Source organism: Hyperolius riggenbachi, chromosome 12, assembly GCF_040937935.1.
Source record: "Hyperolius riggenbachi isolate aHypRig1 chromosome 12, aHypRig1.pri, whole genome shotgun sequence".
Lineage (NCBI taxonomy): Eukaryota > Metazoa > Chordata > Amphibia > Anura > Hyperoliidae > Hyperolius > Hyperolius riggenbachi.
In genome coordinates, this window is record NC_090657.1 from 109,122,200 (window position 1) to 109,150,142 (window position 27,943).

At 46.1% G+C, this 27,943-nt stretch overlaps 1 protein-coding gene across 8 annotated transcripts in view; it reads right to left on the reverse strand.

Moving 5' to 3' along the window:
• Positions 1-27,943, reverse strand: part of SRCIN1 (SRC kinase signaling inhibitor 1) — a 1,481,450-nt gene that overhangs the window by 963,970 nt on the left and 489,537 nt on the right. For 2 of the 8 annotated variants that reach the window (XM_068262504.1, XM_068262501.1), the window contains exon 1: positions 9,633-9,761. The exons of the other annotated variants lie outside the window; for them this stretch is intronic. The gene's annotated coding sequence lies outside the window, so the exon portion shown is untranslated. Of the gene's footprint in view, positions 1-9,632; positions 9,762-27,943 lie in introns of those variants that run through there. 8 annotated transcript variants of the gene reach the window in all.

Below are 27,943 nucleotides of genomic sequence, written 5' to 3' on the forward strand. Positions count from 1 at the left end.
GCTGCCCAGCCACTGCACACTTCATTCCGGACTCCGGAGGGGAGAGCGAGAGAGGGAGGGAGAGCCCCCTAAGGTGAGTGCCCATAGCTCTTCCTCTTCTCTGCGCTGCTCCCCTCCTGCTGGGGCACACATGGCCACTTTTTCTGGGGACATATACCCCTGGCTACATATACTGGGACATATCCCCCTGGCTACATATACTGGGACATATACCCCTGCCTACATATACTGGGACATATCCCCCTAGCTACATATACTGGGACATATACCCCTGCCTACATATACTGGGACATATCTCCCTGGCTACATATACTGGGACATATCCCCCTGGCTACATATACTGGGACATATTCCCCTGGCTACATATACTGGGACATATACCCCTGCCTACATATACTGGGACATATACCCCTGCCTACATATACTGGGACATATACCCCTGCCTACATATACTGGGGACATATACCCCTGCCTACATATACTGGGCACATATACCCCTGCCTACATATACTGGGCACATATACCCCTGACTACATATACTGGGCACATATACCCCTGACTACCTGTTCTGGGGACATCTCTACCCCTGGCTACCAGTTCTGGGGACATCTATACCGCTGGCCACCTATTCTGGGGACACCTATAGACCTGGGGCTACCTATTTTTGGGGAACCACTGCTGTCAGATTGAGTGTATTTTGGGGAACTGCTGCCAGGTGAGAGGTGTCTACATATTAAGGGGGCATTCTGCCTATTTATGTGAAAAGCTGTCTATTTATGTGCCTCATGACTGCTGAATTTGTCTTGTTGCGGGCCTCATGGTTACTGACTTTGTCTTGTTGGGGGCCTCATGATTTGTTGGGGGCCTCAAGATTGCTGAATTTGTCTTGTTGGGGGCCTCATGATTGCTGAATTTGTCTTGTTGGGGGCCTCATGATTGCTGAATTTGTCTTGTTGGGGGCCTCATGATTGCTGAGTTGGTCATGTTGGGGGCCTCATGATTGCAGAATTTGTCTTGATGGGGGGGTTCATGATTGCTGAATTTGTCTTGTTGGGGGTCACATGATTGCTAACTGCGAGACTATGGAAAAAGCTGAATCATCATCATATGAGACAATAGCATTAAACCTACTTTTTCTGCTTTTTAAAACAGAAAATGAAACTGGGAGGTTCTAAAAAAAATGAATAATTTTTTCAGGAGTACGATGGATGAAATTGTTTATCTTCACAGTTTATTTTCAACTTAATTTTCCATAATGTTCATGTATGAGTTAAAACGTTTGTATTTAGTTTAAATTGCTGTTGGCACTTTGTGATAGTAAAGTGACTTTGCAGTTTGGACACTCGACCTCCAAAAGGTTCGCCACCACTGTCCTAATCTAATGTCCCACCATTGCTTAGTTCATGTAAACTTGTCTCCACCCACGACCACACCCACATTCTGGTTCATGACCACACCCATTTTTCGGCATGACGTAGCTCCATTTTTTGGCGCGCTACGCGTGCCACACAACACCAGCCCAGATCGCCGCCCCGCTTTTTGCTCCCCACTTTTTGCCCCCTCCTGGAAAATTTTCTGCGGCATGATTGCCACTATGAAAGTAATATACCAAGCAAGTTCTACTATCATTGAACTGTTCCGTGTTCTGTAATTTAACTGTATTGTTTTTCCTGTTTCCACTAATGTTAACAAGGTCCCCAATAAAACTGGCTACTATACTGCCTGAATGTATCTAACCAAATGCACTTCCTGTTCATAGCACCTCTGAAATGTGACATATGAATGGGACAAGCTCTCAATGAGATTGTAACGCTCTAACCTGCTAATGGTACCAGTGAGAGCTCAAGCAGCACTGGGCTGCTGCAGGAAGCTTCCTCTTCCGATTTCTACAGCGGCATCCCCAGCACCCCTGCGGCTGTGACTCAGCATGTAAATTTCTCCCCCCAGGGGGACGTGCCCGTCCCAGAGCAGTTCTTATAGGTTGAGGAGGCGGGTCTAGTGGGTGTCAGCTGACATCTTTCTGCTGGAACCTTTGCTGATTGGCCAGTTCCTTTTCTGGGCTGGTCTGTGATCTTTTCCACCTGTATATAAGCTCTCTTCATTCAGTTGCTCACTGCTCATGATAGCAATCAGTACGCTGGTTTTGCTGGGCACTTTATCACTCCGTGATAATCATATTGTATTTCAATGTGACTTTCACTATTGTATTTCAATGCAACTGCCGCCATCTGATCTAACGTGTATGACCCTATCCTGTTATTGACTCCGATTCTGCCTAGCTCACCGTACTGCAGCCAGCTGATATTGTGTATTGGTCCACATAGCACCTAGCGTGACAGAGATACTCAGAGTAAAGTATTATAGTGATCACTGCATCCAAGAGGCAAGAAAACACACAGTAGAAAACATCTGTGCCTTGGTTCACTGGAATTACAATTCAATAGTGAGAACAAAGATTCTTATTAAAACCTACATGCTACAGAGTATAGTTAAACTGACACAATAAGTAAGGTATATAAACTGCCTAAAGACAGATAAAGAACATAATGCATTTTTACCATCAGTCAACAGAAACCCTGTAACAAAATGCTGTTTGTTTCAGAGATACGTCCAGGACAATGCAAGTTATTATTGGTGCTAGGAGTATCAGGAGTAAGCTTCAAAATATAAGGAGGAAGTACATCCTCTCTGACATTTCACGTTTCACTTCTCAAGAGTGTAGCTCAGCTCATCTTACTCTTGTCTATTTAGCTTAATGTTATCTACTTTAATATCCGTTTCTAATTTAGGTATCCAGGTTTTGCTGAATATTTCCCCTTCGCATTTAGTTTTTCATCAGTTGCCTAAAAACACAACTAAAGCCTAACTAGATAGAGAGCAGTGATAGTGCTCATGAACTCATCACCGCCCCGCATGTTTCACTACCAAAGCTGTGATATTCCATAGTGAAGGAGGTGTATGGCCTCCTTCTTTCCCCAATACCTTCCTGGTAGAGCGAGTCTCTTGTCATGCATTTGATCAGTCAGAGTTTGCCAAAGATTTAGGAAGGATTCACACTTACAGAGACTGCATACAATTTCCCTGCATACAAAACCAATAGCTATTTTGTCCACCCATGCTTGTTACTTGTAAGCAGATGAAGGAGTGTGATGTGCGGGAAAATGACGTGCAACTTGCCTGCTTGCTACAAGTTTGGATTCTTGTCAACCCACCTTGACATATGCTGACTGAAAGGATGTGTGACAGGAGACCGTTACACCGCCAAACTAACACAAGGGCCATACACTGAACACCCACAACACAAGGGAAAGTGACTGCTCTTCCAGGTATGACATGCAGTGCAGTGCTGAACTTACCAGGACTAGCTGTCTATATTAAACGTAAGCCTTTAAGGCCTGTTCAGACTATGCGCGTTCCTAGACGTTTTCAGGGAACGTGTTTGGGTACCAAAAACGCATAGAAACGGCTCCTAATGCTTTTGAATGGGCTAGTTCACATGTATGTGTATAAGACGCATACGTTTTTCATCCGCATTGCTGCATGCAGTTCTGTGCGTCACGCATAAAAACGGACGCAATGAAAGTCTATGGACGCGTATCAAAAACGCGTACTATTGCGTTTTTAACGTCCGTTTTCCTCTGCAGTTCCCATAATTCTTTTTTTTTCCCCTGGGTCACGTGTGTGTGCAAAACGCAATAGAATACGCATTAGAACGCAAGAAAAACGCATGCGTTTTTCAACTTGCGTTTCTTTGATTTTAAACGCATTCTTCATACGCAGATAGTCTGAACAGGCCCTTATGATAGTGTAGTCATCGTATCCCTTTAAATATGGACACATAGGAATTATACAGCTCTTGTGGCTAGTTAGATGCAATTTAGGCACTGATTATGTGTACGTAGCCCCAGAACCTGCATAAGTTAGATGTGTCAGTATTTAAAGAGATGATTTGGCATCCCTATGCTTTAACACAAATTTTCAATGGTGGAGTGGTTAAACCTCACCTTTACTGATTAAATTAGGTTGATGCAGGATTATGCAAATTCTGGACGCTAATTTACCCATCTTAAAAATTGACCCATCGAAATTTGACCTTGTCAATAATCAATTGGTCCATTTCAAGCTGCATAAATTAACTTGCAAATGTTCATAATCTTGCATCAACTCGGAACAATTTACATCTAACAGATCATCCCTAATAATTATCTTTACAAACAGCACCGAGTAGAACATCCAGCTGGATGGTGAGATGAACATGGTGAGTGAATGTTCTCCTTCACTGAATCCTCCAAGAGTTAACACCCACCACCATAGACAGATCTAAATATACTATTTGTTAGCTTGGCAAATGGAGTGCCCAAATGTGATACATTTGTTACAAGTGAGGCTTTGCAGTTTAAAGTCCATTTAAAAAATCTGGTCATGTGACCTTATTGTCAGATCTGACTAGATTGGCTGCATGCTTGTTTCTGGTGTTTTTCAGACACTACTGCAGCCAAATAGATTAGCAGGGCTGCCAGGCAACTGGTATTATTTAAAAGGAAATAAATATGGCAGCCTCCATATTCTTATCTCTACAGCAGGGCTGGATTTACCATAAGGCACTGTAGGCACATGCCTACAGGCGCCTGATGATAGAAAGGCGGCTCACTCTGCTCCTTGAGTGCCTCCCTCCCTTCTTCCCTATGCAGAGTGTAAATGAGAGGTTACTCACTCAGGTCTTGGCATTCCACTGACCAAATAGTGCAAGCCAAGGAGATAGTAAGCGTACACCAATAATAATTACACTGACCAGATCTCCCTTCAGTTGGGGGCAACTTAATACTGAGGCTACTTCAGGCTACCTAATACTAAGGGGCACCTGTAGCTACCTATGACGGGCAAGGGAAGTAGGGAAGTATGGGAGAAGTGACGGCTGGGTCAGTCAGCACACTCGCGGTGCGGTTCGGTGTGGGTTTGTGGAGGGCATAGACTAGGGTGCCAGGACATCTGTGCCTATAGGCTCCTCTGAGGTAAATCCGGGCCTGCTCTACAGTTGTCCTTTATAGTGTGCCTGAGACAAAACAGGTAAAAGCATTTATAAAGTATTTACCTGCGGCTTCCTCTAGTTCCCTGTAGGCTGTGGGCCTTCCTCACAGACCACTCCACTCTCCCACAGTTGGGCTTCGCTGTGCATGTGTGGACCTGCTATTCACTAAGATTGTAACTGCACAGGCGCAAAATGCTCCCGGCCACAGGAGTGAGACCAAGGACGCACACGGACTGGACCACGTATGCAGATAACTGCAAGAGAATGGAGAGGCCCAGGACCAGGAGGACAGCGAGGGAGCCAACAGCCTACAGGGCCTGGAGAAAGCCCAAGTAAGTATAAATTCTGGTGCTTATTTCCTCTCAGGTTACCTTAAAACGGAACTGAACTCAGATGTCCTCTCTGCTCTAAAAGATACACAACAGCATAATAACCTTTAACCACTTGCCGACCGCGCACTCATACCGCGCGTCGGCAAAGTGGCAGCTGCAGGACCAGCGACGCAGTATTGCGTCGCCAGCTGCAGGCTGATTAATCAGGAAGCAGCCGCTCGGGCGAGCGGCTGCTTCCTGTCAATTCACGGCGGGGGGCTCCGTGAATAGCCTGTGGGCCGCCGATGGCGGCTCGCAGGCTAAATGTAAACACAAGCGGAAATAATCCGCTTTGTTTACATTTGTACGGCGCTGCTGCGCAGCAGCGCCGTAAGGCAGATCGGCGATCCCCGGCCAATCAGCGGCCGGGGATCGCCGCCATGTGACAGGGGACGTCCCGTCACTGGCTGCACAGGACGGATAGCGTCCTGTGCAGCCCTGATCTCCGGGGGGGGGGGGGGGGGGGGGCAGGTAGGAGAGGGAGGGGGGAATTTCGCCGCGGAGGGGGCTTTGAGCTGCCCCCCCCCGCCAGCCACATGCAGGCATGAGAGATCGGACCCCCCCAGCACATCATCCCCCTAGTGGGGAAAAAAGGGGGGTGATCTGATCTCTCTGCCTGCTACATGATCTGTGCTGGGGGCTGCAGAGCCCACCCAGCACAGATCACTCAGCACAGCGCTGGTCCTTAAGGGGGGGTAAAGGGTGGGTCCTCAAGTGGTTAAACAAAGAACATTTCTTTGTTACAGCTGATACAAATCCTAAAATACATCTGCACTGTTTATACTTCCTGATTCATGGAAGCAGACATATTGTTTACAGCCTATGCTTTCAAATGGGTTTATCTGCTTATCTGCCATATGCAGTCATGTGACACAGGGGAGGGATCACATTACAACTAGCGATTAGGCACAAATGAGAGGGAATTAGACAGGATAAACTCTCTAAATACATACAGGGTGCATTTCTCTATGTTTTCCTTTTGTCCAGTGCAAGAGTTTAGGTCCAACATGCTCTGTGGAAGGAAGGAACTGGTGCTGGCTTTCATTGCTGGCCAAATTATAAAGGGGCAAAGCACAGATAGAACACTCTGAGAAGTTACTAACACAGCCTGTGATATCCTCAAAAAGGCAAAAGGGAAAAAACCTAGCATTATCCATGTTTAAACGGAATGTCAGAGCTGCAAAATAAAATGACACCTACCCGGGGCTTTCTCCAGCCCCTGGCAGCTGCTATGTCCCTTGCCGCAGCTCTGCTCTCAGCCGCTGGCTCCCGGGTCCCTGATGGTGCAGAGGCCGACCTCACCAGGTCGTCCTCTACTGCACCTGAGCAGTACAATCCACACCACGTGTGGGCGTTTGACAGTGGCGCTCTCACAGGCGCAGTAGAGGACGACCTGGCGAGGTCGGCCTCTGAACCGTCAGGGACTGGGAGCCAGTGGCTGAGAGTGGAGCTGCGGCGAGGGACATAGCGGCTGCTAGGGGCTGGAAGAAGCCCCGGGTAAGCAGATGTAATTTTATTTTGCAACCCTGATATTACCTTTAATACTGGTGACCAATAGAAAATAATGTGAGCTATACTTTAAACTCACAAGCAGGCACAGATATGGAAACACTTGATAAAGACTGCATGGGTCGAAACGTTGTGCTTTTGCACTGTATACTCGCAATAAATATTGGCCAATCGGCCTGAAATCCAGGTAGAGACCCAGTCTTTTCTTTGTTGTTGGACAGATAGGTGACCAACTAGAATGTGCAGGTGGGGAGGTTTACCTATCTCCTCTCGGCATCCAAGGCTGCGCTTTAAAAGCAGGTGATTTTTTGAAGGCCTAAGAACCCATCTCACATATGGATTATATACACACAACATAATTCTTAAAGGGGAACTGAAGAGAGAGGTATATGGAGGCTGCCATGTTTATTTCCTTTTAAGCAATACCAGTTGCCTGGCAGCCCTGCTGAGCCTCTTCCTCTAATACTATTAGCCATAGCCCCTGAACAAGCATGCAGCAGATCAGGTGTTTCAGACTTTAAAGTCATATCTGACAAGACTAGCTGCATGCTTGTTTCTGGTGTTATTCAGATACTACTGCAGAGAAATAGACCAGCAGGGCTGCCAGGCAACTGGTATTGATTAAAAGGAAATAAATATGGCAGCCTCCGTATACCTCTTACTTCAGTTCCACTTTAACACAGAAGTCACTCTATTTGGATTAAATATTTAAATAATAATAAAAAATGTACGGACAAAAAAATGTACTTCTTAATCTACTGACAATTAAAGCATTAGAGTAAGCAACTGTTCTTCTTTACTGAATAGCTTATCAAATTTAGTGCCCAAATGTTAACATTAAAATTAGTTTTGAAATGGCATCTACGAATAGCTGTAGTTTGCCTTTCAACATCATAATAATCAAATTGCAAGGGGAAGGGCACAGACAGAACTCTTTGAGAACTTGTAGTTACCAGCTGTGGAAGTCTGTTAAACAGGAAGTAGCTCAACAGTTTCTTGCTCAGATACTTTGTATTATTTCCTTTTCATTAGCTAATGAAGGAGTTTATACATAGATAAAATAAGCTCTACAGACGTGTGCCTGTACAGGACTAAAAAAAAAAAATGTGCCTGAAGCCAAATTTTAAGGTATTAATGCTCTTTAATCCTTTTTTTTAATCACTTTTCCAAGTCTTGTGCCCTCTTTGTCTAACCTCCTGCAACCTTATTTTGCCCTGATCTGTCGTGCAGTAAACATTTCTCAGTTTACTGAAAACAGTCTCAAGCGTCTCAATCCGCTACTCATCACAAATTCAGTATCTCTATATGCTACCTGCACTGTCCTCTCCCCATGGAACAGCAGAATGATATAACTATTTTCTGGTTGCGTACCAATTTTATTTCTTGTATTTATATAATGCCACAAAGTATATAGCAACCCATTGAAAACCACACTTACAGGCACCCTACGTAGAAAGTATCTTAAAGTGTCTCTTACATTCAGTTTCTAAATGCCTAACCTGCATTAGACAAAGACAATAACAGGTAGAATTGTATTTCTCTAGGCATTGTAGGCAACACTTTCACTTGCTATTCCCATACAGGAGGCCCAGTATGAACCCATTTAAACTTCTGGAATTAATCACACCAGAGAATCGACATCAAAGAGTAGGTCATAGTTCTTTACATACACATCTAAATATGCTGTGTAAATTATGATTGCAAAGATAATTTGACAGTGTGGTTCCCTTCTGAAATAAACAATACAGAGTGTGAATAATTATCACAGGCATCTCCAATGGTCTCAGGAGCTTGCAGTCTATTTCAAGGTGACACTCTGAAGTGGGTCACAGAGCTGCTTGAATCAGACAAGCTGAAGTTGATTTTTATCCCTGCAGGGAATATTAGGCTCTGCAAAGAAACCTCTCTGAATCTTCACACCCTTTATGCATATACCACTGGAGCCTCTTTGTTTTATCGCTGAATTATTCAAAAACCTTAAAAAGAGTCGTAGAGAATCCAGCTCATTTTCTGTGCTTTGTCTTTGAAAAAGCCCAGACAATACAAAGAGCTACAATAACCGCACATTAGAGAAAGCACATTAATATTGCAGGTCATTTCATATCATGGATGCGATCACAGCAAAACGTCAATGCAGGGTATTTGTTGACAATGAGCACTGTATGACAATACAACCATTGTAGACATTCATAGCACAGTCACTGATATACACAAGAACATGCATAAGAACATATTGCTGAACAGCAGTCTGTGACAGTGGCTTATTTAAACTGCCCCATGGATTCTCTAGGACTTTGGTTGATTAGCAATATTGCTGTGATAACAATAACAGACACATGCACTCACAGGCAAATGTCTACAGCTGGTGTGTATACAGAACAATGTTGCCTGCGTACAGTTTCTAGGGCAGAGAACTGTAAAGTCCCAGGAGCCTTGACAACCTTCCTTGCTCCTTATGCTGACAGCTGCCTTTCTAATCTTGCCTTCGCTACAATCTCCTTTGTAAAGGGAGAGGCAATCTTAACGGCAAACCTTCCCTGCCTTTCCTGCATTGTTCTCTGTTGACTCTCTCCTCCTGGTACCCTGAACAGCATCCCTTTCCTTACAAACATCTCAGCATCCTCTTCTACTGCAAATCTGTGCAGAGGTGAGCATCTGCAGCATCGTTAGCTTCCTCTCTCACTGCCAGCACCCATCTGCTTAACGCACAAGTAAAGAAATACCTGCTACTTAAGAATGGATGCACAATTTGGGGGGTGACATGCCTTGAGAAGGTGTGTTGCCCATGTTGCTCCCTTCCTTTCAAGCTTCCTCCTTGCGAGTCGATCAGGCCCTGCCGAGCATTGAGGTGGGAGGTGTGTAGATGTGAGAGAGGGAGAAGGAGACAGGGAGAGGGTGTGCAAGTGTGTGATGATGTGCAGGGGAACAAAACAGGAAGAGCTCAGTCTCTCATGATACATTAATGGGCAGTGATCATTCTCCCTGCTCTCTCTCTCTTAAAGGATCCCACATTGATAAATAGGAGAGGAGTCTGGCATAATGTTGGCGGATTATTATGCTAATCAGAAGCTGTGTAATGAATCTATGCAGGGTAGGAGGGGTAGGGCTAGAAAAAGGCTGAGAAATGAAAAATGTCATTCACAACGTGACACAAACGCATTGAGTCGCTGGGATTCCCTATAGGAACCTCCGCCCACCTTCATAAAATAATCATACAAACATACGACTGGAAGTGAATATTGATTGGGATTTGGCATCAAAGAAATGTAGACACAATGAGCCACACATTCAGGCCTTTTACACATCAGGCTAATACAAGCTTTAGAGGTTGACCTTGTATTCCTGATGTGAAGGGGTCTGTAAGGAATAAGCACAGGCTAAAAAAAAAAGCCTGAATGTAAGGGATGAAGTGGGTGTCGTCAGGGCAACAATGAAAGCACACACGGAAAAGGTGGTAGACTGTGAAAAATCTATGCAGGACCATTACTAGCCTAGAAAATGAGGATGTGTAATGCAAAATACATCGTCCAGCTTTTGAGTGTATTCATCACTCATTAACCAGATTATCCCAATTTTTTCCAAGCCATGCATATGTTATAGAAACAAAACCATGTTTATGACGAGCAAAGTTAGAATAGAAAGGAACATTAGGAATGTGAAGGTTTTCTAATTAAAAAGGTGTGTGTTCATAAAGAACTATCCTACTCTAAGGATTCTTCCTGTGACGTGTTCTTTCCATTGCGGTGGAGCCGCAAACGGACAGTTCTGGCTTGTCAGCCTGCATTCGGTTGTGCATTCGCAATGAGTCACATTGGCCTCTATTCATAAAGCATTCCCGCATGCGGTAATGCTCAAGACAGCTGACTTTACCGACCATTTAGCAAAGTGTCCATTCATAAAAGCTGTTTCCGCATGAAAATCTGACATTCCTGAGCAGTGCGGGAAATTCCCGCCTTATGCAGTGATTATCACAACACATGTCACTACATGTCAATTCATAAAGATTAGAGCAAGCGGAATGGGAACGGAGAATACCGACTGTTTAGGAAAGGAGATAAGCCAGCGATAACAGGCAAGATAACAGGCAAGCTAATGGAGACAGACCTCCCAGGCAGCAGCAGTGAGAGCAGAACAAAAAAAGGCATCCCAGAATACCCAGGCTGTGTTTTTTAACCCCTTGGGTACCTGTTTTCAGATAAATTTAACATCAGAAAGCCTGCATGTGTAACATTTCTTGAAGTTCTTCTAAGCTGCGTGTAACGATCGGTGTAACACAGAGAGGATCTGATTACCGGTGATCTGCAGTATCACCGAGAATGCAGATATATACCCGATTATTGATGATCTGCAGTATCACCGATAATCAGATATATCACTAACCTCTGGACACCTGAGGGATGAGAGTGTTTTGGTGCAACAGTAATACTTTGAGGACCGCACCTGGATATCAGGTGTTAGAGCAATAAGGAGTATTGCTCTGCAGCAAGTTCCTTCCGTTGGTCTGAACTCCCCGCAGGGAGGAGTCAGGCCGAGAGTGGGAAGGACAGAACGTGAGTGACACCAATGAGGGAGTGTCACTGACAGATCTGTGAACTATCTCTCAACAGGTGAGATAGTTCTCGAGGTCGGGCAGGCCAGGTCGTCAACACACGGACAGATAAAGTACAGAAACAGGAGACAGATGCAGAATCTTGAGACTAGCCGAGTTCAGCAACAGAGTATCAGAATGACAAAGGTACAAAATCAGAGATCAGAAAAATGGTCAGGGAAGCAGAAGGTCATAACAAATAATCAACAATTCCTAGACTAAGGTGTGAGTTCCTTGATTATCAACACCTTGGAAACTGGTCTAGATAATAACACAAATAATACAGAATTTCTAGACTAAGGTGTGAGCTCCTTGATCATCAACACCTAAGAAACTGGTCTAAAGTAACACAGATACTGACAGGGTCTGAGTGCTACCACGTAGTGATCGCAACGCCAGACACCAGAGGAATGACCAGCACCCAGTATATATACACCAGCGCTCTCCTGCGCCTCCCCTAAGTGCTGGACCAATGAGAACTGAAAGAATTGTCAGCTGACCGGCCTGGTCAGCTGACACCCCTCTGGCTGTCATAAATGCTCTTCCTCTCCGCGCGCGCACGCGTCCTTCTGAACCAGTGTGGACTATTAGTCCCAGCCACACCAGACATGTGTTGTAATGCCTCTGCTGTTTTTGATGCGGAATCCGCCGCACCGCTGTCCGAGCGTGCGGCATTTTCTCCGCATTCAGCAGTACGGAGAGAGGTAGGCCTATGCGTGCAAACCGCCGCGTCGGACGCGGAATCCGCCGCCCTGTTCTCTGGGCATGCGTCGATTTCTCCGTGTTCCGTCAGGCCAGTGAATGCAGGTCCCTGCGCGCAAGCTGCCATGTTGAACGCGGAATCATCCGCCTTACTCTGAGTACTCGCGGCGGCTTTTCCGCGCTTTCTCACAGTACCCCCCCTGAGGAGTGGACTCCGGACAGCTCCAACCCGGTTTCTCAGGATATCGAGCGTGGAATTCCCTTCTTAATTTGTCCGCATGCATGTGACACTCAGGTACCCATGTTCTCTCCTCAATACCATACCCCTTCCAGTGCACTAGATACTGTACTGAGTTCTGCACTACCCGTGAGTCTAAAATCTTTTCTACTTCATACTCAGGTTGGTCGTCTACCATCACAGGAGGAGGAGGAGTGGCACCCACATGGACTGCTGGTTTAAGCAGGGACACATGAAAACATCTTACACCACGCATGCTGGCAGGAAGATCAATGGCATAAGTAACATTGTTGATCTTCCTGGCTACAGAAAAAGGGCCCACAAACCTGGGACCTAACTTGGGCGAGGGTTGTTTCAGGGTCAAATGACGTGTGGAGACCCAGACCAGGTCTCCTGGTCGGAACTTCCACTCCACGGATCGTTTCTTGTCAGCTTGACCTTTCTGACTTTGAAAAGCCTTCTCCAAATTATTTTTCACGATTCCTCAAGTGGCTTTAACTGATTTTTGCCAAGCCTCCAGAGCTGGAAACGGAGTGGAAGCTACTGGCAATGGGGAGAACTTGGGCGACTTTCCGTTTACCACCTGAAACGGAGAAAATCCAGAGAAAGAGCTTTTCAAATTATTGTGCGCAAATTCTGCATATGGCAAGAACTTGACCCAATCATTTTGCGCATCCGCAACATAACACCTTAACCACTTCCCGACCGCCTAACGCACAGAGGCGGCCGGGAAGTGGAGCCCTGAAGGACCGGCTCACCCACAGAGGCGGCGGTCCTTCTAAGGGCATGGGCGGAGCGATCGCGTCATCCGTGACGCGATCCTCCGCCCGGGATCGTTACTCGGGCATTTTGTCTCCGCTCGCCGGCCACTTAGCAGAGCCGGCGAGCGGAGGAATCCGCATAATTGCCCAATCAGGGAGTATAAGGCACTTTGTTAGGTAAACAAAGTGCCTTATACGTGCTTCCTCCTCGCCTCGTGGTCTCATTGTTGCAGAGACCACTAGCGAGGAGGAAGCACATTGTAAGTAGCCAGCACACGTGTTTTTTTTGCCCACAGAGTCCCTGATCTCCCACCCCAGGCCTCATACCCCCCCTGATCACCCCAGCAGACCCCTGCCCAGCACCCTTGCACCCCTGCAAAACCCCCACCCCCCCCACCTGCCACTAACTAGCGACGCTGCCCTTTAGTTTAGGTCCCTAACTGCCTCCTAATCACCCCTGATCCCCCCCCCTACTTTTAGATCACCCCCAGACCCCATCCCAGACTACCCCCCTGTATACTGTATACATCTGTATACAGCTACCTTATCCCCTGATCCCCCTCTGATCCCCCTCTGATCACCTGTCTATCACCTGTCCATCACCCCTTAGCACCCCCACCCATCAGAGCAGACCCTAACTGCCCCGCGGGGGTAACCGATCACCTGCCCAGGCCCTCGATTGCCCTTATACCCCCCTTCTGATTACATCCCCTGCTCTTTGTTTACATCTGTCCTCCCCAGCGATCACTAACTGATCTGCGATCAGTAACCCCCTGTGTCTGCCTCTCATCAGATCAGGACTCAGTCTGCCCCGTGCAGGCTCCTGATCAACCCCCCACCCCCTCAAATCGCCCTCAGACCCCCCCCCCCTAATCACCGTCCAAGTGCATTGTATTTGACTGTGCTGCGCTTGTATTCGATTGTGCTGCGCTTGTATTCGATTGTGCTGTAATTGTATTTGATTGTCCCGTGATCGGCTTCGATTGCCCCGTGATTGTTTGATTACCTGAGACCCCACTTCCCACCACACCCAACCCCACCCTCCCCCCCACCACACCCAACCCCCCCTCCCCACCACCACCTTCCGAGTGCATCAGATTTGCTTGTGCTGTGATTGGAGTCGATTGTGCTGTAATTGTATTTGATTGTTCCGTGATCGACTTCGATTGCCCCGTGATTGTTTGATTGCCTGAGACCCCACTTCCCACCACACCCAACCCCACCCTCCCCCCCCACCACACCCAACCCCACCCTCCCCCCCCACCACCTTCCGAGTGCATCAGATTTGCTTGTGCTGTGATTGGAGTCGATTTTGCTGTAATTGTATTTGATTGTCCCGTGATCGACTTCGATTGCCCCGTGATTGTTTGATTGCCTGAGACCCCACTTCCCCGCCACACCCAATCCCACCCTCCCCCCATCACCTTCCGAGTGCATCAGATTTGCTTGTGCTGTGATTGGAGTCAATTGTGCTGTAATTGTATTTGATTGTCCCGTGATCGACTTCGATTGCCCCGTGATTGTTTGATTGCCTGAGACCCCACTTCCCGCCACACCCAATCCCACCCTCCCCCCATCACCTTCCGAGTGCATCAGATTTGATTGTGCTGTGATTGGATTCGATTGTGCTGTAATTGTATTTGATTGTCCCGTGATTGTTTGATTGCCTCTGAGACCCCACTTCCCACCAACCCCAATACCTCTCAAATACTCCCTTTTTGCTAGGTAGGTGCTCTTTTTTTCTGGGTAGTCTCGGAGGAAAACCCCATAAATTTAGTAATCCACAATGGCAAGAAGGGGGCTTTCCGATGACGAGGTATACAGGTACATGGACCAGTCGGATGAGTTCTTTTGGGAAGAATCATCCGTCGAATCTTCCGGGTCCGAATTTGAACCTGTAGAAAGCAGTGATGACGAGGCTATGGTCCCGGCTAGAGCCAGGCGTACCAGACCCCAAGTCGTTAGACCGCAGGTGGCGCAGGATCCGCCTCAAGGGCAGCAGGGTGGTGCTAGCGCTGATGATAGTTTTCTTGGTGAGGCAGGCACCAGCAGCGCAGCATCTCCTGGACTTAGTGCCAGTGCTTCCGTAGACCCTGGCGAAGTGGTGAGCGTCAGCATGGAAGTTGAAACTGGTACGGTGGCAAGTGCAGTAGTACCCCCATCGCAGCCACCAATAAGAAGACGGGCCCGTAGTACCCATAGACTCCCAGAGGTGCTGGCACAACCAGATTGGCAATCCCCTGATTCCGCCGCACCCGTAGTGCCCCCTTTCACCGCCCAGTCTGGAGTCCAGGTGGCGACAGCTCATCTAGGAACGGCCCTAGACTTTTTGCAGCTGTTCATCACCCAGGTTCTCCTGGACTGAATTGTGGTTGAGACCAACCGTAAAGCCACACAATTCATCACCGAGCACCCGGAGAGCATGTATGCCCAGCCTTTCGGGTGGAAACCAGTCCAAGTTTCCGACATTAAAATCTTTTTGGCCCTTATCCTTCACTTGGGACTAATGAAACAGAATGTACTGCGGTCGTATTGGTCTACGAACCCAGTAAATCATGTTCCCTTGTACCCTGCTGCCATGTCCAGGACACGATTTGAGTCCTTCCTGCACTTCAACGACGACAAAACCTGTCATGAAAAGGGCCACCCTGCTTATGACCGGCTCCACAAAATTCGGCCCCTCATAGACCACCTGTCATCAACATTTGCAGATGCTTATATCCCTGAACAGAACATCTGCGTAGACGAGTCCCTCTTACGCTTTACCGGGCGCCTTGGCATCAAACAGTACATCCCAAGCAAGCGCGCCCGGTATGGGGTGAAACTGTATAAGCTCTGTGAAAGGGCCACAGGCTATACATGTCGTTTTAGGGTCTATGAGGGAAAAGACTCAAAATTGGAGCCGGTCGGATGCCCTGACTACCTGGGGAGCAGTAGGAAAGGTTGTGTGGGACTTGGTGTCACCCTTGTTCCAGAAGGGGTACCATCTTTTTGTGGACAATTATTACACAAGTGTGGCCCTCTTTCAGCACTTAAAGTTAGAAGGAATCCGATGCTGTGGCACTGCGCGGCCTAGTCGCCAGGGCTTCTCCCAATGGCTCGTTACCACCAGACTTCAACGGGGGCAGAGGGCCGCCTTGCGTACTGAAGACCTGCTCGCGGTGAAATGGAGGGACAAGAGGGACGTTTACTTTCTGTCCACCATTCACACAGACACGACAGTCCAAATTCAACGGGCAACTAAGGTCATTGAAAAGCCCCTTGTCGTCCACGAATATAATGTCAACATGGGAGGGGTGGACTTCAATGACCAGAGGTTAGCGCCCTATTTAATTTCCCGGAAAACAAGACGCTGGTATAAGAAAGTGTCTTTTTATCTGATTTAATTGGCAGTTTACAACAGCTTTGTTCTCTACAGTAAGGCTGGGAGAACTGGATCTTTCCTTCAATTTCAGGAACAGATCGTTCTGGACATCCTGTATCCAGGAGGTGCCAGGCCCCCCCCCCCCCCAGATGCAACTAGCCGACTGCATGGAAGGCATTACGCCTATCAGCTTCCGTGTGCCCCAGGTCAACGCATCCGAAGAAAACGTTGCCGTGTCTGCAGCAGGGCTGGAACAAGGACTGACACCGTTTATTATTGTCCCCGCTGTCCTGACCAGCCTGGCCTATGTGTAGTGCCGTGTTTTGAGAGGTACCACGAGCAGGTACACTATTAGAACCTAGGGAACTCCAGACACAGGAGTAGGCACACACTCAGTGGTCTTTCGCACATTGTCGCAGGGAGAGGAGAGGTAAGCTTGAAAACCAAACGGGTAAGCATAAAAGTGGCAAGAAGGATCGGTTTCCATGCTTGATATTGCTGATCTGTCCTGGGTTGGCGATATAAGACGGCATGTTTGAATTTCCCTTGAGTGTGGACACCCCCGGTTTATATGTGATTTGGGCCTATGATGATGCTTTAATGCCACACAGAGTCATCTCTATTGGCAGGCATATTGCTGTATCCTACAGGCATAATGCTGTATACTAAAGTTCTGAGGCCCAGTCACATAAGTTGGTGGCTCACCCTGAGTGCAGGGTGGCACGGGGTGTCTCTCTCCTGAGGTTATCACTGCCATTGATGTGGAGGAAGATCTGCCATTGATGTGGAGCAAGGTATGTTTGCCGTTCATTTTTCCTTTCAGCCCAGAGTGCATTACCCGTATACCCAATATAAGGAGTATAGCAGAAACTCCTAATACTGGCCATACATGTAATGATTGCAGAGACCCTAAAATGCCAGGACAGACTTCACAAATTACCCCATTTTGGAAAGAGGACACCCTAAAGTATTATGTGAGGTGCACGGTGAGTTCATAAAAGATTTTAGTTTTTGTCACAAGTTAGCAGAATTTTTTTTTTATTTTTTTTTCTAACAAAGTGTCATTTTCCGTTTACTTGTGACAAAAAATAAGATTTTCAATGACCTCACCATTACCCTCACGGAATACCTTGTTGTGTATTCTTTCCAAAATGGGGTCATTTGTGGGGTTTGTTAACTGTCCTGGCAAGTGGGCGGGGTGCTAAATTGTGAGCACCCCTGTAAAGCCTAAAGGTACTCATTGGACTCTGGGCCCCTTAGCGCAGTTAGGGTACAAAAAAGTGCCACACATGTGGTATCGCCGTACTCGGGAGAAGTAGTACAATGTGTTTTGGGGTGTATTTTTACACATACCCATGCTGGGTGGGAGAAATACCTCTGTAAATGACAATCTTTTGATTTTTTTACACACAATTGTCCATTTACAGAGATATTTCTCACACCCAGCATGGGTATGTGTAAAAATACACCCCAAAACACATTGTACTACTTCTCCCGAGTACGGCAATACCACATGTGTGGCACTTTTTTGCACCCTAACTGCGCTAAAAGGGCCCAAAGTCCAATGAGTACCTTTAGGATTTCACAGGTCATTTTGCGGAATTTGATTTCCAGACTACTCCTCACGGTTTAGGGCCCCTAAAATGCCAGGGCAGTATAGGAACCCCACAAATGACCCCATTTTAGAAAGAAGACACCCCAAGGTATTCCATTAGGAGTATGGTGAGTTCATAGAAGATTTTATTTTTTGTCACAAGTTAGTGGAAAATGACACTTTGTGAAAAAAACAATAAAAATCAATTTTCCGATAACTTGTGACAAAAAATAAAATCTTCTATGAACTCACCATACTCCTAACGGAATACCTTGGGGTGTCTTCTTTCTAAAATGGGGTCATTTGTGGGGTTCCTATACTGCCCTGGCATTTTAGGGGCCCTAAACCGTGAGGAGTAGTCTGGAAATCAAATTCCGCAAAATGACCTGTGAAATCCTAAAGGTACTCATTGGACTTTGGGCCCTTTAGCGCAGTTAGGGTGCAAAAAAGTGCCACACATGTGGTATTGCCGTACTCGGGAGAAGTAGTACAATGTGTTTTGGGGTGTATTTTTACACATACCCATGCTGGGTGGGAGAAATACCTCTGTAAATGGACAATTGTGTGTAAAAAAATCAAAAGATTGTCATTTACAGAGGTATTTCTCCCACCCAGCATGGGTATGTGTAAAAATACACCCCAAAACACATTGTACTACTTCTCCCGAGTACGGGGATACCACATGTGTGGCACTTTTTTGCACCCTAACTGCGCTAAAGGGCCCAAAGTCCAATGAGTACCTTTAGGATTTCACAGGTCATTTTGCGGAATTTGATTTCCAGACTACTCCTCACGGTTTAGGGCCCCTAAAATGCCAGGGCAGTATAGGAACCCCACAAATGACCCCATTTTAGAAAGAAGACACCCCAAGGTATTCCGTTAGGAGTATGGTGAGTTCATAGAAGATTTTATTTTTTGTCACAAGTTAGTGGAAAATGACACTTTGTGAAAAAAACAATAAAAATCAATTTTCCGCTAACTTGTGACAAAAAATAAAATCTTCTATGAACTCACCATACTCCTAACGGAATACCTTGGGGTGTCTTCTTTCTAAAATGGGGTCATTTGTGGGGTTCCTATACTGCCCTGGCATTTTAGGGGCCCTAAACCGTGAGGAGTAGTCTGGAAATCAAATTCCGCAAAATGACCTGTGAAATCCTAAAGGTACTCATTGGACTTTGGGCCCTTTAGCGCAGTTAGGGTGCAAAAAAGTGCCACACATGTGGCATCGCCGTACTCGGGAGAAGTAGTACAATGTGTTTTGGGGTGTATTTTTACACATACCCATGCTGGGTGGGAGAAATACCTCTGTAAATGACAATCTTTTGATTTTTTTACACACAATTGTCCATTTACAGAGGTATTTCTCCCACCCAGCATGGGTATGTGTAAAAATACACCCCAAAACACATTATACTACTTCTCCTGAGTACGGCAATACCACATGTGTGGCACTTTTTTGCAGCCCAACTGCGCTAAGGGGTCCAAAGTCCAATGAGCACCTTTAGGCTTTACAGGGGTGCTTACAATTTAGCACCCCCCAAAATGTCAGGACAGTAAACACACCCCACAAATGACGCCATTTTGGAAAGTAGACCCTTCAAGGTATTCAGAGAGGGGCATGGTGAGTCTGTGGCAGATTTCATTTTTTTTGGTGCAAGTTAGAAGAAATGGAAACTTTTTTTTTTTTTTTCTTTTTCTCACAAAGTGTCATTTTCCGCTTACTTGTGACAAAAAATAGTATCTTCTATGAACTCACTATGCCTCTCAGTGAATACTTTGGGATGTCTTCTTTCCAAAATGGGGTCATTTGGGGGGTATTTATACTATCCTGGAATTCTAGCCCCTCATGAAACATGACAGGGGGTCAGAAAAGTCATAGATGCTTGAAAATGGGAAAATTCACTTTTTGCACCATAGTTTGTAAACGCCATAATTTTTACCCAAACCAATAAATATACGCTGAATGGGTTTTTTTTTATCCAAAACATGTTTGTCCACATTTTTCGCGCTGCATGTATACAGAAATTTTACTTTATTTAAAAACTGTCAGCACAGAAAGTTAAAAAAATCATTTTTTTGCCAAAATTCATGTCTTTTTTGCTGAATATAATAAAAAGTAAAAATCGCAGGAGCAATCAAATAGCACCAAAAGAAAGCTTTATTAGTGACAAGAAAAGGAGCCAAATTCATTTAGGTGGTAGGTTGTATGAGCGAGCAATAAACCGTGAAAGTTGCAGTGGTCTGAATGGAAAAAAAGTGGCCGGTCCTTAAGGGGTAGAAAGCCCTAGGTCCTCAAGTGGTTAAAAACTGTTCCAAAGACTGATTAACCCTCTCCGTCTGACCATTTGTCTGTGGGTGGTAGCCCGACGAAAATGACAGTTCCATGCCCATTTGATGACAAAATGCCCTCCAAAATCTAGAAACAAATTGGACTCCCCGATCTGACACTATGTTTTCCGGAATGCCATGCAGTTGGAAAAAGTGGATGATGAAAAGATCGGCCAACTCCTGGGCCGAGGGGAGTCCTTTCAAGGGCACAAAATGGGCCATTTTACTGAAACGGTCGACTACCACCCAAATGACCGACATGCCTTCAGACCTCGGAAGCTCACCCACAAAATCCATGGACAAATGGGTCCACGGTTCACTCGGGGTGGGCAAAGGCTGCAACGTTCCCACAGGTGCCAGACGGGAGGGTTTGCTTTTAGCACACACTGCACACTCTCTAACATACTCCTTGCAGTCTGTTGCCAGAGAAGGCCACCAAGCACACCTAGCAACCAAGTCTTGTGTTCTGGAAGCCCCCGGATGCCCAGCATTCTTGTGCGAGTGGAACAATTGCAAAATCTGGAGGCGAAATGGCAGTGGTATAAACATAACCCCTTCAGGCTTACCCTCAGGGACATCCTGCTGGAATGGACTTAAAGTCTCCGTCCAGTCTTTCCAGGTTTCTGTGACTCCCAGCACTACTCTCTGTGGGACAATGGTCTTTGGGTCTGAGGGCTGTGCTGTCTCTGGCTCAAAACATCTGGACAAGGCATCCGCCTTGATGTTTTTACTCCCTGGAGTATACGCAATTACAAATCTAAATCTCGAGAAAAACAGTGACCACCGAGCCTGTCGGGGACTCAATCTCTTAGCCCCCTCAATGTATTCCAAATTTTTGTGATCAGTGTAAACTGTAATCGTATGTTGTGCTCCTTCTAGCCAATGACGCCATTCCTCAAAGGCCAATTTAATGGCCAGGAGCTCCCTGTTGCCTATATCGTAGTTTTTCTCTGCCGGTGAAAACCTCCGAGAAAAATAGGCACACAGGTGTAACCTTCCCTGCAGCCCAGAGCGTTGAGACAGCACAGCCCCTACCCCGACTTCAGAGGCATTAACCTCTACAATAAATGGATAGGAGGGGTCTACGTGTCTCAAAATGGGTGCAGAGCAAAACAGTTCTTTCAAAGTGGAGAAAGCAGCCAGGGCTTCGGGGGACCAGTGGTTGGTATCTGCCCCTTTCTTTGTGAGACTGGTGAGGGGTGCTACAACTGTGGAGTACCCCTTTATGAACCTTCTGTAGTAATTAGCAAATCCTAAAAATCTCTGAAGGGATTTGAGTCCTACTGGCTGAGGCCATTCCAGGACAGCAGAGACTTTGGCGAGATCCATAGAAAGGCCCGAGGTGGAAATTATGTATCCCAGAAAAGCGACAGATGTCACCTAAAAAATGCATTTCTCCAATTTGGCATAAAGTCTGTTTTGTCTAAGCCTGTGCAGCACGAATTTGACATGAGACCTGTGCTCAGAGAGGTTGTCTGAAAAGATTAGTATATCATCCAGGTATATTAAAACAAATCTACCCAACACCTCCCTGAAAACTTCATTGATGAGTTCCTGAAAGACGGCCGGGGCGTTACACAACCCGAAGGGCATCACCAGGTACTCATAATGCCCGTCGGGTGTGTTGAAGGCCGTCTTCCATTCATCACCCTCTCTGATCCGCACCAGGTTGTATGCACCCCTCAAATCCAATTTTGAAAAAATCTTAGCATTGGTGACTTGGGTGAATAAATCGCCTATCAAAGGTAACGGGTAACGATTTTTGACTGTGATCTTATTCCGTCCCCAGTAATCAATGCATGGCCGAAGGCCTCCGTCTTTCTTTTTTTTACAAAAAAGAAACCTGCTCCGGCAGGCGACCGGGAAGGGCGAATGAATCCCTTAGCTAAGTTTTCACGGATGTATTCTTGCATAGCCACCTTTTCTGGCCCTTCAGAAACAGAAAACAAAAGACCGAGAGCCCAAATGGTGCGGTATTTTTGGATAGAAATGACAAAATTGTTTAAAAGAGTTATACTCACAAACATGGGTTGCCCCTAGTCAACCACTCCATGTGCCGGTGGGGAGAATTGTAACCTGACCCCACTCAGGTATAAGATGTCGCTCTCTGTAGAAGGAAATTAGGAAGAATCCTTGCCACCATTGGTGGATAGCTTTGTGATGAGGATAAGGACCAGAGGCGCCAAAAAGAGTAAAAACACAACGAAGGTTAAAAAATGGGGGGAGACATGCTCACCACCCATAAAAACCAAGAACCAATATAAGACTTAATGTTCAGTCAGAAACACAACAATTTATTGGTACTCCCAGGTGCTACGCGTTTCACGGGATTACCCCGCTTCCTCAGGCAATCAAACAGGAGCACAAGCAAATGGGGGTCTGGTACGAGAAAACCTGCTCCGGCAGGCGACCGGGAAGGGCGAATTAATCCCTTAGCTAAGTTTTCACGGATGTATTCTTGCATGGCCACCTTTTCTGGCCCAGACAAATTGTAGAGATGACCTCTAGGGGGCATACAACCCGATCGGAGATCAATGGGGCAATCGAAAGGGCGATGTGGAGGCAGTTTATCGGCAGCTTTGGGACAAAACACGTCCGAAAACTCAGCATATTGTTCCTGAACTCCCTCCACATGAATCCTGGTCTGGCCTAAGGTCACCTTCACTAAACAATGCCGAAAACAGTGGGCCGACCAGCTCGTTAGCTGACCAGTGGCCCAAATTTATCTGAGGGGAGTGAAGGTGTAACCACGGCATGCCAAGGATGACTGTGGAGGATGTCATGCGCAACACGAAAAACTGCAATTTCTCTCTATGCAGCACCCCTATAGTGACTTCCACCTTTGGTGTCTGGGACAGAGGATGGTTACGCTGCAGTGGTGAATCATCCACTGCCGTAACCTGGAGGGGTGGTTTTACCGGGGTGAGCGGAATACCCAATTTTTTTGCAAATTCGTAATCCATAAAATTAGCCGCTGAGCCTGAATCAATGAAGACCTCAGAGACTTCAGATTTATCCTCCCATGTAATCATACAAGGAAGAAGTAACCGCTTATCCTCTAGGGGTAAAAGCTGTACGCCTAGGGTATTACCCCCAACTACTCCTAGGCAGTAGCATTTCTCGACTTCTTAGGGCAATTTCGTACTCTATGATCCCCCTCTGCACAATAAAGACACAATTGCTCAGAAATCCTGCGTCTCCGCTCCACTTGAGACAGTCTAGACCGACCAATCTGCATTGGCTCGGGTGGAGGTGAAACGGGAGGAGATGGAGTCACAGGAGGCGCAGCGTAGAACACCATTTTAACACTGTTCCTACCCCGGGTCTGCCTTTGATAGCGTAATCTGCGATCAATCCTGATGGCCGAGGAAATGGCCTCATCGACGGTTTTGGGTTCTGGCTGACTTAACATAAGGTCTGAGACCTCATCTGATAATCCTGATAAGAAACAGTCTAAAAGGGCATAGGTGTCCTACCTGGCTGAAACTGACCACCTCCTAAATTCGGTAGCATACTCCTCAACCGGACTCTTGCCTTGACGCAACAACTTGAGCTTCCGCTCAGAAGTCGAGGCAATGTCTGGATCGTCGTAAATTACTGCCATAGCTTTAAAAAATTAATCTACGGAGGTTAAAGCTAAATCTCCGGTGGGTAGACTGTATGCCCAGGTCTGAGAATCGCCTGACAACAAAGTTTTAATAAATGTGACCCTTTGGGTCATGGTTCCTGAAGATCTAGGTCTCAACTCAAAGTATGACAACACTCTACTCCTAAAATTTTGAAAGCCAGATCTGTGACCAGAAAATTTTTCAGGTACAGGCATACGTATGTCTGTGCTAGGAGGGGATCGCACTTCATCTACAGCTGTCTGGAGGGTTCGTACGGATTCAGACAATGCGTCTATTAAAGTCTGATGGCCACCCAGTACTTGGTTGATGTTATCCACCGAAGTGGCAAGTGTGCCCAGACGGCTGTGTGCGTCCATTTGTTTTTTGGTCTGGCGTTCTGTAACGATCGGTGTAACACAGAGAGGATCTGATTACCGGTGATCTGCAGTATCACCGAGAATGCAGATATATACCCGATTATTGATGATCTGCAGTATCACCGATAATCAGATATATCACTAACCTTTGGACACCTGAGGGATGAGAGTGTTTTTGTGCAACAGTAATACTTTGAGGACCGCACCTGGATATCAGGTGTTAGAGCAATAAGAAGTATTGCTCTGCAGCAAGTTCCTTCCGTTGGTCTGAACTCCCCGCAGGGAGGAGTCAGGCCGAGAGTGGGAAGGACAGAACGTGAGTGACACCAATGAGGGAGTGTCACTGACAGATCTGTGAACTGTCTCTCAACGGGTGAGATAGTTCTCGAGGTCGGACAGGCCAGGTCGTCAACACACGGACAGATAAAGTACAGAAAAACAGGAGACAGATGCAGAATCTTGAGACTAGCCGAGTTCAGCAACAGAGTATCAGAATGACAAAGGTACAAAATCAGAGATCAGAAGAATGGTCAGGGAAGCAGAAGGTCATAACAAATAATCAACAATTCCTAGACTAAGGTGTGAGCTCCTTGATCATCAACACCTAAGAAACTGGTCTAAAGTAACACAGATACTGACAGGGTCTGAGTGCTACCACGTAGTGATCGCAACGCCAAACACCAGAGGAATGACCAACACTCAGTATATATACACCAGCGCTCTCCTGCGCCTCCCCTAAGTGCTGGACCTATGAGAACTGAAAGAATTGTCAGCTGACCGGCCTGGTCAGCTGACACCCCTTTGGCTGTCATAAATGCTCTGCCTCTCCGCGCGCACACGCGTCCTTCTGAACCAGTGTGGACTATCAGTCCCAGCCACACCAGACATGTGTTGTAATGCCTCTGCTGTTTTGGATGCGGAATCCGCCGCACCGCTGTCTGAGCGTGCGGCGTTTTCTCCGCATTCAGCAGTACTGAGAGAGGTAGGCCTATGTGTGCAAACCGCCGCGTCGGACGCGGAATCCGCCGCCCTGTTCTCTGGGCATGCAGCGGTTTCTCCGCGTTCCGGCAGGCCAGTGAATGCAGGTCCCTGCGCGCAAGCTGCCATGTTGAACGCGGAATCAGCCGCCTTACTCTGAGTACTCGCGGCGGCTTTTCCGCGCTTTCTCACACTTTGGCAATTAAATAGATTGTTTAGAAAGACTAATAAACAGATTCAGAGAAGATTCAAGGCAAGGAGAGGCAGTTTTTAAAAAAAATGCACATCTAAAGGGAAATTGGGGCTGCCTCCTTTATAGTAACTCTGTCTCTGCACAGGGAAAATGGATCAACTCAGCCAGCACCGCTAGTTTAGTGCGGGAATTCCCCGACCTTTTATCGCAAGTGTAAACTTTTTTATGAATTCGCACACAAAAGTCTAAAATACCGATGCAGTGTTTTCCCTCCAAGATTTATTTTTCCGCAAATGTTTTATGAATAGAGCCCATTGTCATTTGCAATTGCTCTGCAGTTCTGGGCAGCTCAGGATGCTGTCATCATTCCACCAATTGCTTGCTACAGCTGAGCTGCAGCCAGATAGCCCTGGATTTCCTGCATGCATATTGTTGCATAGTACTGCATGCATTTGTTATGATAGTCTTTCAGCTAGCAAATGGTAATCAAGCCAGCTCACGATTAAATGATTACCATTCAGCTGTGTGGAGATTTGCATGCTTGCATCCATTGGCTGATGCCAGCATAAAAGTCTGCCTCCCCTTTTAGACCTTGCCCGTCATAGTTTCAGCTCTGTCTAAGCTGTTACTGGGTCCTTTGATACTGTGAATAATATTTCCTTGTCTTGCTACTTTCTAGCACAGTTATCTTGTGGAGCTACGATTATATATTTCCCACGGGGACATATATACGTACTCTTTTCTAGTGCAGAGATTTTGTATTGTTTGTATTGCCTAGCTTAGTTCACTGTATAGCTCCAGATCTAGATAGTCTCCCTTGCATATGTTATATATTGGTTCATCACCAATATATACATATTCTAGTCAGCGTTTGTTATTTTCCTTGTATTCGTGTTACGGTGATATATCAGTGCCGCTGATATATACGTACTCGAACTGTTAATATCCTGTGTTAAGCTAGTCAGTGTTTAGCACGTTTCGGTAGGTTGCGCTTATCGTGATCACCCATGCTTAGCTAGCATAGTTGTGTTGCTATTAGTTACGTTCTTTCCTGTAGTCTTGCCTGTGTGGATGCTTGCTGGTGACTTTTGTTAGCCTGCTTGCTCACATTCTGTGGACGTGATTGTGAGCTGCGGTTGCTACTAGTTACGCTGCAATCTACAATCCTGTCTTGTATCTGTCTGAATGCTTGCTATCGCAAGAGCAGCGCACTGCGTTGCCATTGTATCTTATTTGTAGTGATATCGGAAGCCCAGAGTTGCAGTTGCTCTGGGCAGCCTGTGTAGCCTCTTCCATTATCCAGCTCTTAGCCTTGTTGTGCTGGGTGGTCGGAAAGTATGACCCCCCCAGCATTACACCTACATGCTGGGCCTGTGCATCTGTAGGGAAAGCTGAGCAACTGCCTAGGGACAATATTTTCTTAGGGGCCCCAAGTCATGGAAAATAAATTTACAGTCAGTACAATACATACATGCAGAATTATTCTGCAAAGCTAATGAGCATTGTGTACTAGCCCTCAGTGTGAGTAAGTCTTTTTATAGCTCACTCTCGCTTGTTGTTTTGATTGCCAGCAAAAGCCTTCAAATAGACCCCCCCAAATCCTATCCAAAACAAACCCTAACATTGACCACCATTCTCCCTCTTTGTCTAAACTAACCCCTCTCCATGTATTTAAAAAAAGAAAAAGAAAACTTCTTTATGACCCACAATTTCCTTCTACCCCTCTTCCTGATGTATAAAAAAAAAAAAAAAACAACTATCCTCCCTCCATGTCCTAGAAAACCCTAAAAAATAAATTAAAATTAAATTAAATAAAAAAAAAAACTGTAAAAAAACATTTTTTAAAAATTCTTCCATAGAGTATGCTCCATTCTAATAATACTCTTTGTCCTCAAAGAGGAACTGTTGCAAAAATCTTAAAATTTAAAAACATATAAATAAGAAGTACCATACATTTCTCCCAGGTTAAAATGAGCCATAAATTACTTTTCTTCTATGTTGCTGGCACTTACAGTAAGTAGTAGAAATCTGTCATTACCGACAGATTTTGGACTATCCTATCTTCACATAGGGGGGTTCTCAGGGTTTTCTTTATTTTTAAAAGCACTTAGTTAATAGCAGTTGCTCCGTCAAACTGCAAAAATAGTGTTCAGCGAGCAGGGAGGCTGGCCTATAAATCTTTTTCAGGGAATGTCTTTATAGAATAAAGGCCATGCTGGGAATCCCCTATGGAGAGATGGACTAGCCCAAAACCTGTAGGTAATGTCAGATTTCTACTACCTGCTGTAAGTAACAGCTAC